The following is a 19,448-nucleotide window of genomic DNA, read 5'->3' as shown; positions in this document are numbered from 1 at the left end:
ATATGGACTTCAAAAAATTAGGAAGTTGTGCTTTCTTGTTTTCTTTTTTTTAAGATTTTTTTTTTTTTTTTCTTAAAGAGAGAGCACTTGCAGTTGGGGGTGGAAGGGCAGAGGGAAAGGGAAAGAGAATCTCAAGCAGATTCCATGCTGAGCACAGAGGCTGATGCAGGGCTCAATCTTACAACCCTGAGATCATGACTTGGGCAGAAATCAAGTCAGATGCTTACCTGACTGAGCCACTCCAGCACCCTCAAATCTCATCTGTATTTAATGGAAATTACTGATTTTGACTTGAAGGATCATAAGCTCTGAGAATTTTTTTTAATTTTTTTTAAAGATTTTATTTATTTATTTATGAGAATACACAGAGAGGAGAGAGAGAAGCAGAGACACAGGCAGAGAAGCAGACTCCATGCAGGGAGCCTGATGTGGGACTCGATCCCGGGTCCCAGGATCACACCCTGGGCTGCAGACAGTGCTAAACCACTGAGCCACCAGGGTTGCCCAAGCTCTGAGAATTAAAAGAGGAAAACTTACATTCTGTAAGGCTCTTCCCCATCCTCTTCTGAACACTACAATCATTCTCCCTCAGATCAGAAATGCTTTGGTCCTGAATTTTAATAATACACTATTTACATCTTAAAGAGCTATGACATTTTAACCTTTTTCAAGTTTCCTGTTTTAATGTATTTATCTTCCCTATAACACTATGAATAAGTTAAAGTAAGTTCTACTAAATCATCAAGACACATTCCCATTGCATATTTTTCAATGTATTTTATGGTTTAAACACACGGTTTACCATGGAGTCTATGTTAATACTATGCTTTGAATCCAGTTTTTGTTTTCTGCCATCTTTCTATTCAATTAATACAAAATTTTAATAAATTGTTACATAAAATTCACCTAAGGTAGTTACTAACTGTATTCAAATATTTAGATTTCCAGATTCCTCTCCCAGAGATTCTGCTTCAGAAAGTGGGACAGACTCTTTAAAAAAAAGAAAGAAAGTGGAACAGAAGTTAACAGAAGCTACAAATGTGGGCATTCTTGTTAAAGTGGAGATAAAAATAATCTTTCATCCCAGAGTTTATAGAAAATGGAACCCAGTCCACGATTGTCATGTTTATCTCTAGTTGGGAAGCTGGAGAACCAAAGAGAAAGGAAGTTAACGTCCTTTATTAATTCACTAAAAATATATTTAACATACACTATGTTGCACTCATATCTAAGTGCTGGGATTACAATGTTGGACAAAACAGAACAAAAATCTCTGCATGAAAAAGAATATTTAGAGAAAATACTCAAGATGAATTTGGAGATTAAAAGCATGTGAAAATAAGGATATATGTGTCCAGGGGCACCTGGGTTAAGCATCTGCTATCAGCTCAGGTCACAATCCTGGGGTCCTAGGATTGAGTCCTCCGTCAGGCTCTCTGTTCAGTAGGGAGTTTGCTTCTCCCTCTGCTCTCTCAGCCCCTTCCCCTGCTTGTGCTCTCTCTTTCTCAAATAAATAAAATCTTTTTTTGAAAAAGAATATATGTGTCTTAGGTGGTTGCTGGAGAGGAACCAGCTAAGAGGTAGGAGGCAGGGGTGAAGCTAAAGGGTTAGGAAAGGAGACACATCAAGGAGAAAGGGCAACTGAAGCTAATCAATCAGTGTACATACGTCACAATCTTCTATTCACAGTACAAAAGAAGCTGAGATTCTCTGATACACGGGCTGACTTCATTGTCAGAAACTTGGGAGACCCAGGAGCTCCTGAAAGAGGACCTCCACACGTGGTCATGCAGGCTGGGCATGGCCCAACTCCAGATAGCTCTATGTGCCTAGGCAATTGACAATGGCACCTTAGTTGTGTCATGCGACAGCTCTGCTCCTGGACATGTTCCAAGAGCTCACCCCCCAGCATTGGGAGATTCCATTTTCACAGGTTTATTCTCATCTAGACAATTTTTAAAATCTTGTCATCTGACGTGGGGGATAATTTACATCGGGACCATATAGTTTGCTTTAGCTCTAACAGTTATAGGGCTAACTCATTCTGTAATGGTTACAGTTTTTACAAAACTTGAGGATTTAGCAGAAGAGTAGAACAAATCCTACTCATTTTCAGAACTCGAATTTCACATCTCCCCAACACCTCCTCCTCCTCATCACAGCCTTTTCTAAACTCCTCTAACAATCATGCTCTGAACTCTCCCACAGGCTCAAGTCAGAGCAAACTACATTCTCAGGTAAAGGACTATTGAGAATAAACAAGATGCTAGAATAAGTCATAATGGAGAACTATAAAATCAGCAGAAGGTGTGGCCAACTGTCCAAAGTATGCTCTCCTGGTGAGTATGGTGATCTTAGCCTGGCTTGGAAAGGCTGTCACTATCAAGGGAGGTGTGTGGGAAGGGCAGAGCACCTCCAGAAGAGAGAAGTTTTTCTACAAGTGCCTGTCTACTATGGGTTCCGTTTATTATTCCAATCATAGCAAGGTTGTGGGAGACTGAACAGCACCGAGCTCCGTGGGGAGCTGCATGTCCGCTGAGAGACATGCAGGTAGACTGTGACTTGGTTGATTGGACTGGTCTCAGAGCCAGCTGAAGTCCCATGTGGAAATAGGAGAAAGAGAAAGAGCGTTGTATGTGTGTGTGTGTGTGTGTGTGTGTGTGTGTGTGTGTGTGAGATGTGTATAGGAGAGGGGCCTGGGGCAGACACCCAGTTGCAATTCCTTGATGGGCTCTCAAGGACTAGGCAATTTAGAAACTAGATTAAATGAGCAAAACTCATTTTGATTTACATTTGCTGGTAAGTTAGGGCTACTGTAAAAAGTGTTACCGAGGATTATTCAACAGAGCAAGGAAGGCAGGATCTGATGCTCTCTTTCAATCCTATTATTTTCCAGTTGCTTCATGTGTGTCTTGCTAGAACATAATAAAGTATTTATATATATGTACATACAGAATATAGAATATGTAATATATAATTAGGTGTATCACATGTAATAAATCCATTATATATAATTACACATCTATATTGCATGTATAATATTGATTATGTATATTTAGTACAGTTCTGGGTACATAGAAAGTGCTCAATAAATATCTGTTGAACACTGGCATGTGAGGTCCACAAATCATCAACTATTCTCTGATTTCCCATATCGAACCACACTGATTGCTAAAAGTAACCATTCAGTGACACCTCTATCTTTGTATAGCCCTGAGAACTGGGGAAAAAAAGCCACCTATTTTCTAGAACTGGTCTCAGTCCCATGGTGCAAGAAAGCAGTCACTCTAGAGGCTGTGCCCAAGGGCAAGTCTTGCCATGGATCCTAATGATTGGGAAGCATTTGACCAGATGTCAGATTGCAGTACACATTTCAGCACACAGCCTCATTAGACGTTATGTGTATATAAAATCGTCCCCTTGTACACTTTAAACATAAACAATTTTAATTGTTAAATATACTTCAACAAGCAAGCAAGCAAACAAATAAATAAGTTGGAAAAATTGCAGATGTCATGGACAGAAGAGAAAAGACTTTTTCAAAACAATAGAACAAATGAGCAAAACTTATAATATCTCTAGACCTGGCCACAGTTGTAATAGGTCAAGACTTCTCACCCTATGGCAGCCAGCAGATTCCTTAAAATTCCTTTCAAAAAATCTTAAAAGTATCCCTCTCCTCTTATCCAGCTGCCTCTGAGCAAACTGTCATCACACACACCCAAGCAGGTGCACACTCAAGCACACACACACGTATTCGTAAACATATACACAGACACACACACTCAGCCTGCAATAGACTAAGTGTGGCTTCTAGGTTGTTGGAGTTGGGAGGAAGAGATATTATTGTACTCCTCTGCTTGAAAAACACGGTTTCATTTTATCATTATAACCACTCTACCCTTTGTCATAAAATATTTCAGATTCGTTAGGTTTAAAGTTACCACTGGAATTTATACTTTCATTTTTAAAAATTCAAAAAAATCAATCCCAGTGCAGGTAGGACCTAGGTCCCTAAATGATTTCTTTTCACAGCCTCGGTGATGGGGCGCAGTTTCTTCCTGACTCATGTGAATTTGTAGAGTCCACCAAAGAAGGTTAAAATCAGAAAGGACTCACTGCACTCTAATTATTTGTTTTAGAGGAAAGAATTGATCCGGATGATAGAACCATCTACCTACCAGATGGAGCAACCAGCACGCAGAGGCCTTTGTTTGGAAGCGTGTTAGCCTCATTAGATAAAGACAAGAAGTAACAGGAAATCAGTTTATTTTAACGATCCTATCCTGTCTTCCATCCTAATGTAAACAGCCGTCCCCTTTGCTAGCCAGATGACACCGACACCGCTCTCCATAGCCTCATGTGGCCACAAATGTGAGCACCACAGCAACTAGCCTTTGCTGGCGGAAGATAAGGAGGAAAGAGAGTGTCCATATGAGGTTTATTTATTTTATCAGAGGCTACAACTGTCAGGGGAAGACTGTAAATGCCATGCACTTTCTTCTGGACAGGCTGTCAACTTCAAAGCAGAGGTCTGAGGAGAAGAGTCTGGAATCATCTCCCCCCTCCCATTAAGCAAAGCCCCTACCACTGTCCCCAAGTTCAGCTGAACTTCTCCAGTGTCTGTGAAAGGAAACACACACACTGCAGGTTGCGATTTTGCTGGCAGGTAGGTGTTGTTAAAGGGGCCACTGCTTCTTGAGAGGGTTAAGAACGGCCAAGGAAGGAAAGTAAGTGTGCACTGGACGAAAGCTGGAGTCTGTATTAACCCTTGGCCCACGGTATTCCTGGCCTTTCTGCATTACTCACTTGAGGATATTTTAAGAAAGAGGACTGTGTTTTCTGACTGTAAATATGAGTGCAGCAGGTTGAACCAGGTTACACCAAATATTTTTCTAACTGAGGGAGACCAATGTAGAATTTAGATGCCAGCAAGATGACTAAACAGCCGTTTGTCTCATATTTACTCATTTAGGGCTGATGGGAGTGGAAAGAAACAGCTGGTGGGAGCTATTTCTATGGGAAGCAACAAGATACAGCATGCCATAAGAGATTATTTTAAACCCAAGGTACATTATTGTCTCAGGTCCTCTAGAGAGCTCTTACACTCTGCAAGCTTCTCGGTCAATGTAGATGCACATGCACAAAGAAACTTGAGCTGCATTTCATGGGTGTTGTTTTTGGTTTTGTTTTGTTTTGTTTTTGGTAAGCACATTTTGCCTTTCAACCATAAAATATGTGTGTGTGATAAGAAAGAAAAGAAGACTATCTTCAAAGTTAAGAACTTAAGTTGCTTTTAAAAGAGCAATAACAAAAAAAAAATAAATAAATAAAAAAAAAAAAAAAAAAAAGCAATAACAAAGGGAAAGAAATTTGAAAAACAACAACAAGATCCCCCCCCCCCCCCCCACGAAGTCATGTAGTACTGTGTTTGCCCCTACTGGTCACAAGAATCGCTCCTGCTAGTTGAGGAGGCGCTGTCCTTATTTTTCATGTGTGATGTAGAGTGACTGAGTGGCCTCCCCTTTTTTCCACAAGCAGTTGGTAACCGCCTCATGAAAGCCTCCCCAGGACCGCATGCTTGAGCACATTTACTTTTCCATTACTAACACTTCCAACACACGCTCCAGAGCTAACCCTGTAGTCGCCTCACCACGAGGGGAATAGCCAACTTCCATTCTCGGGAGGAGGCCTTCAGGTAGTGCCTATTTGTAGTCCATTTAATATTTGAGGGAACTTGATCCAGAAATGCAGGTCCAGGGAAGGGTCTCTGTTTTCATTGAATTTTAGAGCCAAAAACAATTTGGGGGAGCTTCAAAGTCAGTATCCTTTTTAATGGGTGTATTCTCAAGATCTAGCAAATTGCCCACACTTAAATGCTCCACGGTTGTGAGTTAATTGATACCAATGGCCTTTTTGCAGATCCTCATTGCTTTGGTTTCCAGTAGAGTTCTCGTTATTCAAGATTCCTGCCATAGCCGTGGAAGGCTGTTGTGCAGGTACTGAGTGGAAGAGGTATTGGGTATCTGGCTTTTTAAAATTCTTTTCTTGGGCAGCCCCAGTGGCCTAGTGGTTTAGTGCCACCTTCAGCCTTGGGCATGATCGAGTCCCACATCAGGCTCCCTGCATGGAGCCTGCTTTTCCCTCTGCCTGTGTCTCTGCCTCTCTTTCTCTCTGTGTCTGTCATGAATAAATAAAATCTTTTTTAAAAAAATTATTTTCTTTCCCAAAGCCCTGCTACTTATCTTTTGTTGTAGTTGTTGTGGTATGTTTATGCTGTTTTGTGTTATCTGTTCCTTTCTCCAAAAGACGGCATGGTAAAACACGTTGGATGTCTTACCTGCTACACCCAGATGTCAAGTTCCACCACCTCAAGTCCTCACATACTCATTTACACACATATACACATGAGTGTGCCCATGCGTGTACACACACACTCACATACTCACTCACTCATACGGTTGCCCCTCACATACACTCATGCACACACAGATTTAGGTCTCCTATAAGGACTTCTCTCAGAACTTCAGGCACCCCCAGAAATCAGTCATTTGCATCTTTAACCTGCCACATTCCCCAATAAGGAAAATTTACTTTTTAAGGCAAAAATTTCAATTTTCCCTGTTTTCACTCCTAACACATCTTTCATGATGACATTTCAGTCCTATGCTTGGCGCTGTTTTATAGAAAGCCCTTTCAGACCCAGAGAAATTTTTATGTTATAACACCACAGAGAAATTAAATATTCTGGCCACTATATTAAATATATATTTATATATATTTATATTTAATATAGTGGCAGAAATAAGATGAGTATTCAGGTTTTCTGACTCCCAGTACAACGCGGCTTCCACTAAAACAGACTGAAGTCTTCAGTACAGGACTGAACATTCTCATAAGGGAAGAAAAAAAAAAAAAACAAAGCCATATTAACAACAATTATCACATTGTACAATGATTTCTCTAGAGATATAAATGTCCACCATGTTACTCAATGAAATAAACCGGTGCCAAGTCAAATAGCATAAGCTGTGCCTGGAGGCGATTAGAGGGTAACGATATAAATGATGCAACCTCAAGAAAACCATAAAGCAATTGTGAGATTGATCAGAGGGCCAAAGAAATACTAGAATGGTGGTGACCCAAGAATTTCTGATGGGAAAGAGCTTAATGAGAGCTTAGCAGCTATGATGCCTCAAAAAAAAAAAAAAAATCCACTCCAACCACAAAGTACACCTGCTTTCACATAAATAGCATCATACTTACATTGTGGCTGGTGTCCAAAATACCCTTCTCTTTCTATTGTCCAAGCCCTACCTTTCCTTTCCTTTAAGATTATATTTTACCCCATGAAACCTCTGAGTCTTGGCCCACAGTTGGTTTTTGGTTGTTGTTGTTATTTGTTTGTTTTTTTTCATTTTACTCTGAAACCTTAATCTGCGCTTTGACTCTGCTAAAAGAAAAAAATCTTTTTCAAAAAAAATTCTATGTCCTCTTTCATCCAATTGACTGGAAACTCCCGTACCATCTAACTACTTGGGTTTTTTCCCAAATAACTTAATACAACTCAATACACGTCTTTAAAAAAAAAAAACTTTATTTGACAGAGAGAGACAGAGGATCTGAAGCAGATGCCATGCTGAGCACAAAGCTGGACACAGGGCTCAATTGCACAACTGCAAGATTAGGACCTGAGCCCAAACCAAGAGTTGGATGCTTATCTGACGGAGCCACCCAGGTGCCCCAATGTGTTTCTGACAATGAACTAACTATAGGGTCAGGGAGGAAAGTTATGCAAGAGTTACAGTAAGAGTGTGGAGCATTTTCAGTGTGTCTTAGAGGTGTGGGACCTGCATTTGTAGTCTGGTCTCCTTGTATCCCTCACTTCTCTGTATAGAAAGTTATCCGTGGCCATGAGGCCTCTGCCTGAATTCTTGAATAAGCCAGGAACTTGTCCCACCATGAGGGTGAAGACTTGTTATACATTCAAGTGTATGGATATCAATCAAAACTAGGAAGCAAAAACTATTTATAATGTTTAATGAGTCTGAAATTGGAGCACAGGGCCAGAGAATGGATTTTTCCCCTAATTTTTAAATGTATGTTTTAGAGGAAGAGTCCATGATCTTAAAAAAAGTCAACTATTAAAATGACCAACATCTGGAGCATCGACAACACCAAAGTAAAAAAAAGCAGTAAAAAGATTAGTGGTTGCCAAGATTGGAGGAATAAAAAGAGCACAGAGGATTTTTAATGCAGTGAAAGTACTCTGCATGACAGTATAATGATGGATATATGTTCTCATACGTTTAACCAAACCATAGAATGTAAAACACGAAGAGCGAACTATATTATGAACTACAGACTTGGGGTGATAATGATGTGTCAAATGCTGGCAAAGATGTGGAACAACATGAAATCTCATTCATTGTTGATGGAAATGCAAAATGATACAGTCACTTTGAAAGACATTTTGGAGATTTCTTACAAGTCTTAAAATACTCTTAGCATACAATCCAGAAATCAGACTCCTTGGTATTTGCCCAAAGGAGTTGAAAACTTAGGTCTGTATAAAAGCCTGCACATAGATGTTTATGGCAGCTTTATTCATAATTGCCAAAACCTGGATGCAAGCAAGGTATCCTTCAGTAGGTGAATGGATGAATAAACTGTAATACAACTGGACAATGGAATATTGTTCAGCACTAAAAAAAAATGAGCTATCAGGCCAGAAAAAGACTCAAAGGAAACTTAACTGCATGTTACTAGATAAAAGAAGCCATTGAAAATGTTTACATGTGATGTGATTTCAATTATATGACATTCTGGAAAGGGCGAAACTGTGGAGATGGTAAAAAGATGAGTGGTTGCCAGGGTTAGGAGGGGAGGAATAAAGAGGCACAGCACAGAGGATTTGGGGGCCAGTGAAACTACTCTGCATGATACCATAATGATGGACACATGTTCTCATATGTTTATTCAAACCCGTAGAATGTGCAACACCAGAGTGAATTGTGTTATGAACTACAGACTTTGGATGATAATGATGTGTCCGTGTAGTTCATCAATGGCAACAACGTACCACTCCGGAAGGGGATGTAGATAATGGGGAAGGTTACCTATGTGTCAGGAGCAGAGGGTATATGGAAAATCTCTGTTTCCTTCAATTTTTCTCTGAACCTCAAACTTTTCTCTAAAATAAAAAAAGTGGCAATTTAAAAAAGACACACAAAAACATAACAATTTATTACATCGATATGCCTGCTGAAGTATTTAGGGGGATATGTACTGGTGTCTGCAACTAATCTTGAAACGCATCAAATAAATATGATGGACTGTTGGATGGATAGATGGACAGATATGTGACATAGCAAGAATAACACAATGCTAATTAGTGACACCAAGAGGTAGGGTGTTCCCTGTAGAGAACTCAACTTTTCAGCATTTTAAAAGATATTTATAATCAATGTTGAGAAAAAAAATCTAGTTATGATGTAAAAAGGCAATAAAAAATAGGTGTTTTCTTATTTTACTCACTGATTAATCTATAAGCAGACTGCAGTCTGTTAATAAGGCCCATGCACTTGTGTATGTGCACATAGTGCTATAAATCTGAAAAATTCCATGTGTTAGTAAAACCAACTAATATTGACTGGGTTTAAAAGATATATTGATATATCAGGCTAAAATGCATTCATCTCACCTGCAGCTTGCCTTGTCTATGCCTGGTGAAGAAAACTCCTGGCTTAAATGGGGCAGGGGGCACATTTTGAAAATAGTAATTCACCTGAAACTTAAATGAAAATATTTGATGTGCAAAAATAAAGTTTATTTCTTTCTTATTATAAATATAACACATACTATTTATACAAAAAAACAGAAGATATGGGAAAAGGAGAAAAAAGTTTTAAAATACATATTTTTGGGGCTGCCTGGGTGGCTCACTTGGTTCTGCCTTCAGCTCAGATCATGATTCCAAGGTCCTGAGATTGAGGCCTGAGTCAGGTTCCCTGCTTAGCAGAGAGTTTGCTTGTCCCTCTCCCTCTCCCTCTGCCCTTCCTCATGTGCTCTCTCACTCACTCTGCCTCTCAAATAAATAAAATCTTTAAAAAAAACACATATCTCTACACTTTTTTCTATCCATAACTTTTTTATTTGCTTCACATAGTTGACCTTGCTTATTTTCAATATTTATTTATTTTTCATTACAAAAAGCATTGTCATTGTAATATTTTAGAGAATACAAAAAAAAAATCCGAGGGCACAAAAATATCAACTATGCCTCTATGACTCCCATGCAGCCATTTGTAATATTTTTATGAAAAGCCGAACGTTATAAAAATTAAATCATGCAAATCACACTTGAAAAATAATTGAGAACTTTCTTAACTTCAGGTTTCTCTGGATCCAGGCTACCTAGAGTCCGGTACTCCTTCCTGAGAAACACTTGCTCTCCCTCCTTGCTTTGTCCATGGTCCCAAGTCTCTGGGGTTTTCCAGCCCCAGAGAAGACATCATTTCCTACCTATTTCCTGGAGCAGTCCCCTCTCAGACCAAACATCATCTCTCTTCAAAATAGTAGTTTAAGAGTGGCTCAGTAGATTAAGCATCTGACTTGATTTTGCCTCAGGTCATAATCTCAGGGTCATGAGATCAAGCCTGGCATTGGGCTCTGCACTGGGCATAGAACCTGCTTAAGATTCTCTCTGTCCCTCTCCTTTACCCTCCCCCACTCTCTCAAGAAATGAATGAATGGATGAAAATAAAATAATAAAATAGTAGCTAAATGTGACCAATGAAAGCTCTTATGGAACGATCTGGATATTCAGTGTTTTCTCCCCTTACCTGGACGGGAGTGGGGGGAGGCACAATCTCAAATCTAATATGTAAAAGCTGGGAAATCTGGACACCTTTCCTATTTCAACTCTTTCATCCCCACAGTAGGAATAATGAGAGTATGCACATGAAATTGTTGCAAAGGTGAAATGAGTCAAGACATGCAATGGTTTCAGAATGGTGCCCGGCGCCCAGAAAATCCTGAATAAGGGTTAGCTATTGGGCTGGGTTGTCCTTGACCATCCAAATAGATTTCTTCTTTTAGCCTTTGTCAGTATTCTCTTGCTATTTTTTAGTCATTAATGTAAAATGCACTGGTATTTTGAAATTTCTTTGTGAAATGTGAAGGCTTGCTCATAGCATTTGGCTCCAGATTTTTCCCTGGAAACAGGGACACCCTGACCGGGGACTGTAGGGACCCACACACAACTGGGTCCCACTTTATCTTCATAACTTTATCCCTTAGTCCTTGCAGGCCTGCTTGATTAATCCCATCGCAGCCTGTTAAGCCTCACTTTGCTTCCAGAAACCAAACCTCAAATTGCAAACCCATGTTCAACACCCCATGATGGATCTCTCAAAGCCCTTTCTGGCTGCATCACTGATTTCTAGATGTTACTTTTGATTTTTAGAGTAGCAAATTTTTTGAACAAATGTTTTATTTAATGATGACTTGCTAGAAGCATGCTATCACTTTTTATTTAACCTTGTATTGTAAGTGTTAGTGAGTTCAGCATAAGAATAAAAAAGAAAATGCAGGCAGCCCAGGTGGCTCAGCGGTTTAGCGCTGCCTGCAGCCCAGGGCCTGATCCTGGAGTCCCTGGATCGAGTCCCACGTTGGGTTCCCTGCATGGAGCCTGCTTCTCCCTTTGCTTGTGTCTCTGCCTCTCTCTCTCTTTCTCTCTCTCTCTCTCATGAATAAATAAACAAAATCTAAAAAAAAAAAAAAAAGAACAAAATGATATGAGTTAAAAAGATATAAAGTTGCAATTACCAAGATAATATCATTGCCTGTTTAGAAAACACAAAGTAGGGGCGCCTGGGTGGCTCAGCAGTTGGGCATTGGCCTTTGGCTCAGGGCATGATCCCAGGATCGGGTATTGAGTCCCACATCCGGCTCCCTGCAAGGAGCCTGCTTCTCTCTCTGTCTTTCTCTGTGGCTCTAATGAATAAATAAATAAATCTTTTTTAAAAAAATAAAGAAAACACAAAGTAAACTATATAATGTAACTCAGTTTAGAAATAGTGCTGGATATGAGATCAATTGCATGAATATATACCAGCAAAAAATTTAAAGATACAGAAAAAGTAAACAGTACGATTTGTGCAGTGATGGGTAGACCAAAGAATTGATAGACCAAACACAATAGGATTAAGGCCCCAGAATCAGACCCACACATGTTATTTTTAATAGGTGTTCCCTCTCTTTCTTATATGTCTTTCCCCAGGTGTATTGTAACATCATTGGAGGTCATATTTCTTTCTTCTAAAGCACCTAACACAGAAGGATTGACTTTTTGCAAATTTTATTTTTAGAGGGTTTTTTAGTACCAAATTTGTCTTTAGCAGAATATATGAGATTTATTTATTTATTTATGTATTTAGCAGAATATATATATATATGTATGTATATATATATACACACACACACTGGTAAGTTTGGGAAATTAGTGATGGAGTCCATTCTAAAAAAAAATATAGTAAAGATTAAATTGTAAAAAAAATAGGGCAGCCTGGGTGGCTCAGCAGTTTAGTGCTGCCTTCAACCCAGGGTGTGGTCCTGGGGACCTGGGATCGAGTCCCACGTGGGGCTCCTTGTGTGGGGTCTGCTTCTCCCTCTGCCTGTGTCTCTGCCTCACTCTCTCTCTCTCTCTCTGTCACTCATGAAAAAATAAATAAAATCTTTAAAAAATAAAATAAATAAATTGTAAAAAATAGAAATAAACCCAGAATATATCAATGTCATAAATTGTCTGGCTTAGTGTAAAGCTACCATACCTGGTTTTTTTTTTTTAAGATTTTATTTATTGATTTGACAGAGAGAGTGTGAGAGAACACAGCAGGGGAAGCAGGGAGAAGCAGACTCTTCACTGAGCAGGGAGCCCGATGCAGGGCTTGATCCCAGGACCCCAAGATCATGACCTGAGCCGAAGGCAAACCCTTAACCTACTGAGCCACCCATGTGCCCTACCATAGCTTTTTAATGCCCATTTCACTTGCTGCTGTGTAAGACTTTGTCCCAAGGAGCTGCCACATTCTCAGGTCCCCAGTGTCACTACTGCCTCCTTAGCCCTAAACATTGTGTCCTACCTGGGAATGCTCTTCAAGAGACCTAATTGACGGTATTTTGGAAAATACAAAACTGTATAAAGAAGAAAATAAGATGTCAGTAATTCTATTTGGTTTTACTCCTCTTGTGAATATTCCCAATGTAATTATAGCTTATGCAGTCATATAGACTATCACACTGTTACATAGCCATATAGGTTATCATGTGCTTATAAATTATGTAAGTTGCACCCAGTAGTGTTTTATACTTTTATCATTTCCCCGTTATTCAATATGTGGGGCTTTCCTGTCTTTCCTACTATACAGAATGCTGTGAACGCATAAGACTTTGTTCATCAAAATTTCAACATTTCCTCAGCATGCATCCTGAGAAATACAATGACTGGGTACAAGGCATGACTATTTATCGTCAGACACTTGATAAATATTGATTTTTCCAGACTGCCTTCAGAAAAGGCCACAGAGATTCTTCCACAATATCCTGGTCACACTTTTCAGATAATTAAGCATTTTTTTAATTGTTTCAAAACTGATAGTTGAAAATGAGAAAACTATATACATTCTTATGTTCATTGCAGCATTATTTACAGTAGCCAAGATACAGAAGCAGCCCAAATGTCCACCAGTAGATGGATGGATAAAGAAGAGGTAGTGTGTGTATATACATATATATATATAATAGAATTTTAGCCATAAAAAAAAGAATGTGATCTTGTCATTTGCAACAACATGGATGGGAAGATGAGTGAAATAGATAAAGGGATTAAAAAAGAAAATGAGAAAATTATTATTTTTACTTGCATTGCTTGATTGATAATGGTGGTAAATATACTCAAAAGTGTACTAACTTGTACGCACTTCTTTGAATTACTTCTTCAGACATTTTCACTATTTTTTCTATAATAATGTAAGCATTTTTCCAACATAGCAAAGACAGTAAGTCTTTACCTATGTTAGTTTGAGTTAATATTTCCCACCATTATTTTGTATTTGCATTTGCATTTCAATTGTGTTCAGGATATGCTGTAATACAGAAGATGTATAATTTACACACATACACACAAAATGCACCCATTAGAAATGTACAGATTGGTGAGCTTTGGCCAATGCATAAATTCCTGTAATCACCACCTTATTTAAGGCAGAGATTAAGTCCATCTTCACATAATTTTTCTCAGCACCCTTTTGCCGGCAGTTCCTCCCTTACTCCCAGCCCTAGAAACCACTGGTTTGCTTTCTGTTGCTCTAGATTGATTTTGCCTTTTCCAGAATTTCATGTAAATGGAATCATATAGTATGTGTGGTCCTTTCTATCTGTCTTCTTTGGCTCGGTTTATTGCTTTTAAGTTTCGTCCATGGTATTGATATTATCAGTAGTCCATTCCTTTTTATTTGTTTTGTTGCAAAGCGCTCCACTTCAAAATGCCAAATTCTATTATTTTTCTCTATTTCATAAAGAATTTGTCATATTCTTTTTCAAGAGTTTGTTTTAAATTTTAGAGCAACATCCTCTTTTGAGTCTTCAGAATAATACATGTCTCCCCTTTCCATGTATTTCTAATGTTGAGACTTGTTTTTTTTTGTTGTTGTTATTTCTTTGTTTTTCACTTTGCTTCATTATCATTAATTTTGAAAGAAGGAGAGATCTATCCAGACATGGTATTTGCCAACAAATCTCTGTGTGAATTGCCCTTGGCTTCTTTCGCTCCTCATGTGCTGTTAGGTTAATCTCTTGTTCATATTAATAGCTGAGGTAGTGGGGTAGTTTGATAGGTTTTATTTTGACCCCCTTTCCAGTCATGAATTCACCTGCTTTAACTCTTGTAACTTGAAATGGTATTCTTTTTTTAAAAAAAGATCTTTTATTTATATATTCATGAGAGACACAAGAGAGAGAGGCAGAGACATAGGCAGAGGGAGAAGCAGGCTCCATGCAGGGAGCCTGACATGGGACTCTATCCCGGGACTCCAGGATCAGGCCCTGGGCTGAAGGTGGCGCTAAACTGCTGAGCCATCCGGGCTGCCCTGAAATGGGACTCTATCTAATGTCTAGTGCTTGATTCTTTATCACTCTGTCTGAAATCCCCAGTATGTTATCTTACCAGATTCCTATTTCTGCATTGCCCTGTTCACTAACTACTTCCAAAGTTTCATTATGGAGACATAGCTCCCAGTATTCAATGCTCATTGCTCTGAGGAAAAGGAAGATAAAGATGATATATGTCTATGGGCTTGTGTCTAGTAGGTTGGGGGTACACAGGAGTATGAAGAGAAACTCTCTGACCCCAAAATATAGAACTGAAAATTAGAGGAGCAGCTGCATAATTTTTCTTACTTCTAATAATTTAAACAGGACTTGAATCCAGGTCTGGTTTGACTACAACATTCAAGCTCCATATATGTAGACACTGCTTCTAGAAACTGATCCATTTTCCTAAAAGAGGAGAATCAAAAAATTTTCTGTCCCATTTTTACTACCAGATAGACAAAAGAGAAAGACACATTCCTAGCCCTCAAAGATGTGAACATCTACATATAAAATAACACAACTTGTATGGTGAATTCTAGAGTAGAGATGAAATAAAGGAATACATTTGTAACACAATTATTAGACAATCCATTGTCATAATATAATAAACTCTTGGTACAGTCTACTATAAAGAGTGGGTATTTGGAGTAAATAAAGCTGCAGTACATTAGGTGTGGTCCTATTCATGCCAAGACAGCGGGAGTATCACTCCCTTTGGTCTGGACACTACAGTCCTGTTAATTCAGCCCCAGATCAAATTATCCTCTTGGCAGCCTCAACACACTGGTGACTCATGTTGGGCTGGCAGTCAACTGAAATCGCTAATCCGTCTCACACGTGCAGCTGTTTAGCCACATCTCCCCCATCCTGGCCTGGTGGGTTGCTTCTCAGAGCATGAATGCTATGTTCTTATATTCCCCTAAACTGTCTCATTTACAAGTATGGAAATTTCACACACTGCATAATCATCATGACATAAGGATGAAACAAGCTTAAACTGCTATTAATTTACCCTTTAAAGTTAAAGACTAAGTAAATCAGAAAAAGATGCAAAAAATTAAGAATGTCAGCGTCCCCCAATCTCACATGTCTAAATAAATGAACAGTTTTCTTCTGTCCTTCTCCTGAATACAAAGATGATACAAATTCTCTGTTGCCATTTTTTCTCTGTAAAGGTCCCAGCTAAGGACTTTTGGAGAATTCTTAAACCCAAGGTAGAGAGGTACCCTAGGCCCTCTGGGCTGATCACCTACTCCACCTCAAATGTAATTTGAAATGTTTCTGGGTCTCCTGGGAAAGATGTTCGCCTTTAAAATAAATGGGCCACACTAAGGTGGAATTAACCTTTTCTGAGCATCTGCTATATTTATTTAGGTTTAGGCACTTTCTTAAAATATTTATTTCATTGTCATGACAACCTTGTAAGTTATACATGACTCTTTCTGTTTTATAGTGGCAGAGCTAGAGATACAGGGAGAATAAGGATATTGTTCCAATCTGCACTGAAAAATAGAATAAAATAAAATAGCCAGGGTATGGCCATCAAATTGTCTGGATTTAAGATTTAGTTTATTCAACAAACTATATAGATACCTCTTGCCAATGCATAGAAAGCAGCTAACTCCAAGAGAGAGGCTTTAGGATGGTAAAAGTGAAGACATTCACTCTGAAGGGTAGATAAATGAGATAGTGTACTTACTTTGGTCTTAATTTCTAGAGCAATGCCAAACTCATAATAGATACTCAATAAATCATTGAAAATTAATAAATATCCAGCAAATGGCCAAATATGTTCAATGTTGCTTATCAAGTCAGGAACTTTCAATTAATCAGCAGAGATTTTATTAAGTTCCTACCATATATTCAATACCTCATGGGGTATCATGGATATGTGGTGATCTGAGACAATCTGATTTCAGTGAAACCCAAGATACATGACCAATATTCTCCAATGTAATCAAGTAGCAAAATGTATAACACTGATTGTTCATGCTACAAGTATTTAGAGATAGAGTACTTGAAAGGATTTTTGGGAAGCCATCATGCAGCTCACATGATATAGTGCTCCCAGGATGTGAGCCTTAAAGGATAGATAGAAAATCAGTGCATTTCATGAAAGGAAAACATTGTGATGAAGGGAGGCATAGGTACAGAATGTTTGGGAAAAGGAGAAATAGAGACATAGGAGTGACAGGAAATTATTTTAAGTAAAGGCAATATTGCTGTAACAAACAGAAATGCACAACGCATGAAGGGAGGATCTTACTGGAAGCTTTTTAGACCAGATCCAGAAGTGGTATTCAACACATTTCCACTCACATCCCATTGACTGGAACTAGAACATGTGATCACACTGAACTACAAGTAGAGTGGAGAGTGTTGTCTCCCTGTATATACAGAAGGAAGAAGAAGTAGTTTCAATGACTAGCTAGCCAGTCTCTGCAAGAGAAATGAACTAATTTGGAAAACAAACAAAACCATACACACAAAAACAAAAACAAAAACAAAAAACACATAGAGCTCAAGGTTGAGACCTGATCTCTTTGTGCTTGAGTTTTCTTAGATTTAAAATGGAGCTAAAACCTTTGATGGAGTTCTCATAAGGTTGTCTTTTAAAGGGGTACAATGAGATAATATAAAATTGCATTGAAAACTCAAAGGTTTACCTGATTTGGGGTTGGCTTCACTTCTCAGATGCCCGGAAATTATTATGCTATTATGGTATGTAAAGAAGATGGAGAATACAGCAGTACATTCAAAAATCAATGTAGCGAAGAGTTTGGATTGGGGAAAATAGGAAATTATCCTTTTAAGACTCCTTAAAAAGATACCTACTTCCCGTGATTCCAAGAAATTCCCAGCCATATGTTAAGTACTAGTTAAATATTTGTTGAAAAGATGAATAGGGCCTTATTTTCTTAGTCCCCAGAAAATGTGTATCAAGGTCATATATAGAAAACAGAATTCTGTGAGTGAAGATGTAAGACAAAAGGAAGGGAGGATGAAGGAGAGAAAAACAGGAGGAGGAAGTATAGAAGGATCAGAGAATGCTACTTTGCTTCATGCCTGTAGCTTTTGTATATATATTATAGTATTTAATAATGGTAACTAAATTAGGAAGGATGTGTTATTATATTCATTTTGTAGAAAAGGAAACAAAAGTCCGTAAAAATTGTGTCAGTTGGACAAGTTAGCATTGTTGATCATGGACAGAGCTAGATCGAATCTGAATAAGATTCCAAATCCATGCTTTGTCCTCTGATCCTCACTACCACTATTAATTAACAAGGTAGGGAAAAGATTGAAGAAATAATCTTTGTTTAAAAAAAAAAATTAAGTCATCTCTAGGCCCAACATAGGACTTGAAATCATGACTCCAAGATCAAGAGTTGCCTGCTCCACCAACTGAGCCAGCCAGGTGCCCCCAAAGAAATAATCTTTAAAAAAAAAAAACTCTTTGGTACAATCAGACTCAGAATCCTTGAGCTTGCAGGCCCATTGGAGACCAGCTAGTCAAATGTCTTATTCTATAGATGAGGAAGTTGAAGACAAGGGAAGAGCTGTGTCTTGCCAAGGGTCAAAGACCTTTAATGGTAGAACTAGACCTAGAAAACCCAGGCCCCCCAATTTAGGGTCCACTACAAATGCATTGGCTAGGGAATTGTTTTTTAAAGTCACATGTGGGACGCCTGGGTGGCTCAGCAGTTAAGCGCCCGCCTTCAGCTCAGGGTGTGATCCTGCAGTCTCGGGATCGAGTCCCACATTGGGATCCCTCTATGGAACCTGCTTCTCTCTCTGCCTGTGTCTCTGCCCCTCTCTCTCTTTCTGTGTCTCTCATGAATAAATAAATAAAATCTTAGCCACATGTGGTGCTATAAAGTTATACTATGCATGACAATATACATCTGGAAATTTCCCCATATTTGTGTTTCTGCTGTGGTGTTTTGTGATAGAATTATACCCCAAAGTAGAGCTGAATCATTGAGTAGTCCCTGAGCTAGGTTTTACTTAGTGAGGTGAAGTGATATCAGGTGAGTAAACTGAGAGTACAAGAAGTGTCAAGTTGTATAAGATAGGATTCTTAAGTGAGTTACAGAAGTGATTGCCTGGTATAGGGGAAAGAAGCCTGGGCTGAGAGTTAAGAGATCTGACTCTTTAAACCTGAGTGCCCCTGACTATCTCTGTGACTCCAGCCCTCACATCCCTTATTTCAGTAGCTTGCTATACTTATCTCTTTCACAATAATCCCATAAACTGAGTACCTAACATTTTCAAAAACCAAGGCTCAGAGAGAT

This window comes from Vulpes lagopus, chromosome 9, assembly GCF_018345385.1.
Source record: "Vulpes lagopus strain Blue_001 chromosome 9, ASM1834538v1, whole genome shotgun sequence".
Taxonomy (NCBI): Eukaryota; Metazoa; Chordata; class Mammalia; order Carnivora; family Canidae; genus Vulpes; species Vulpes lagopus.
Note: the sequence above shows the minus strand (reverse complement) of the source record.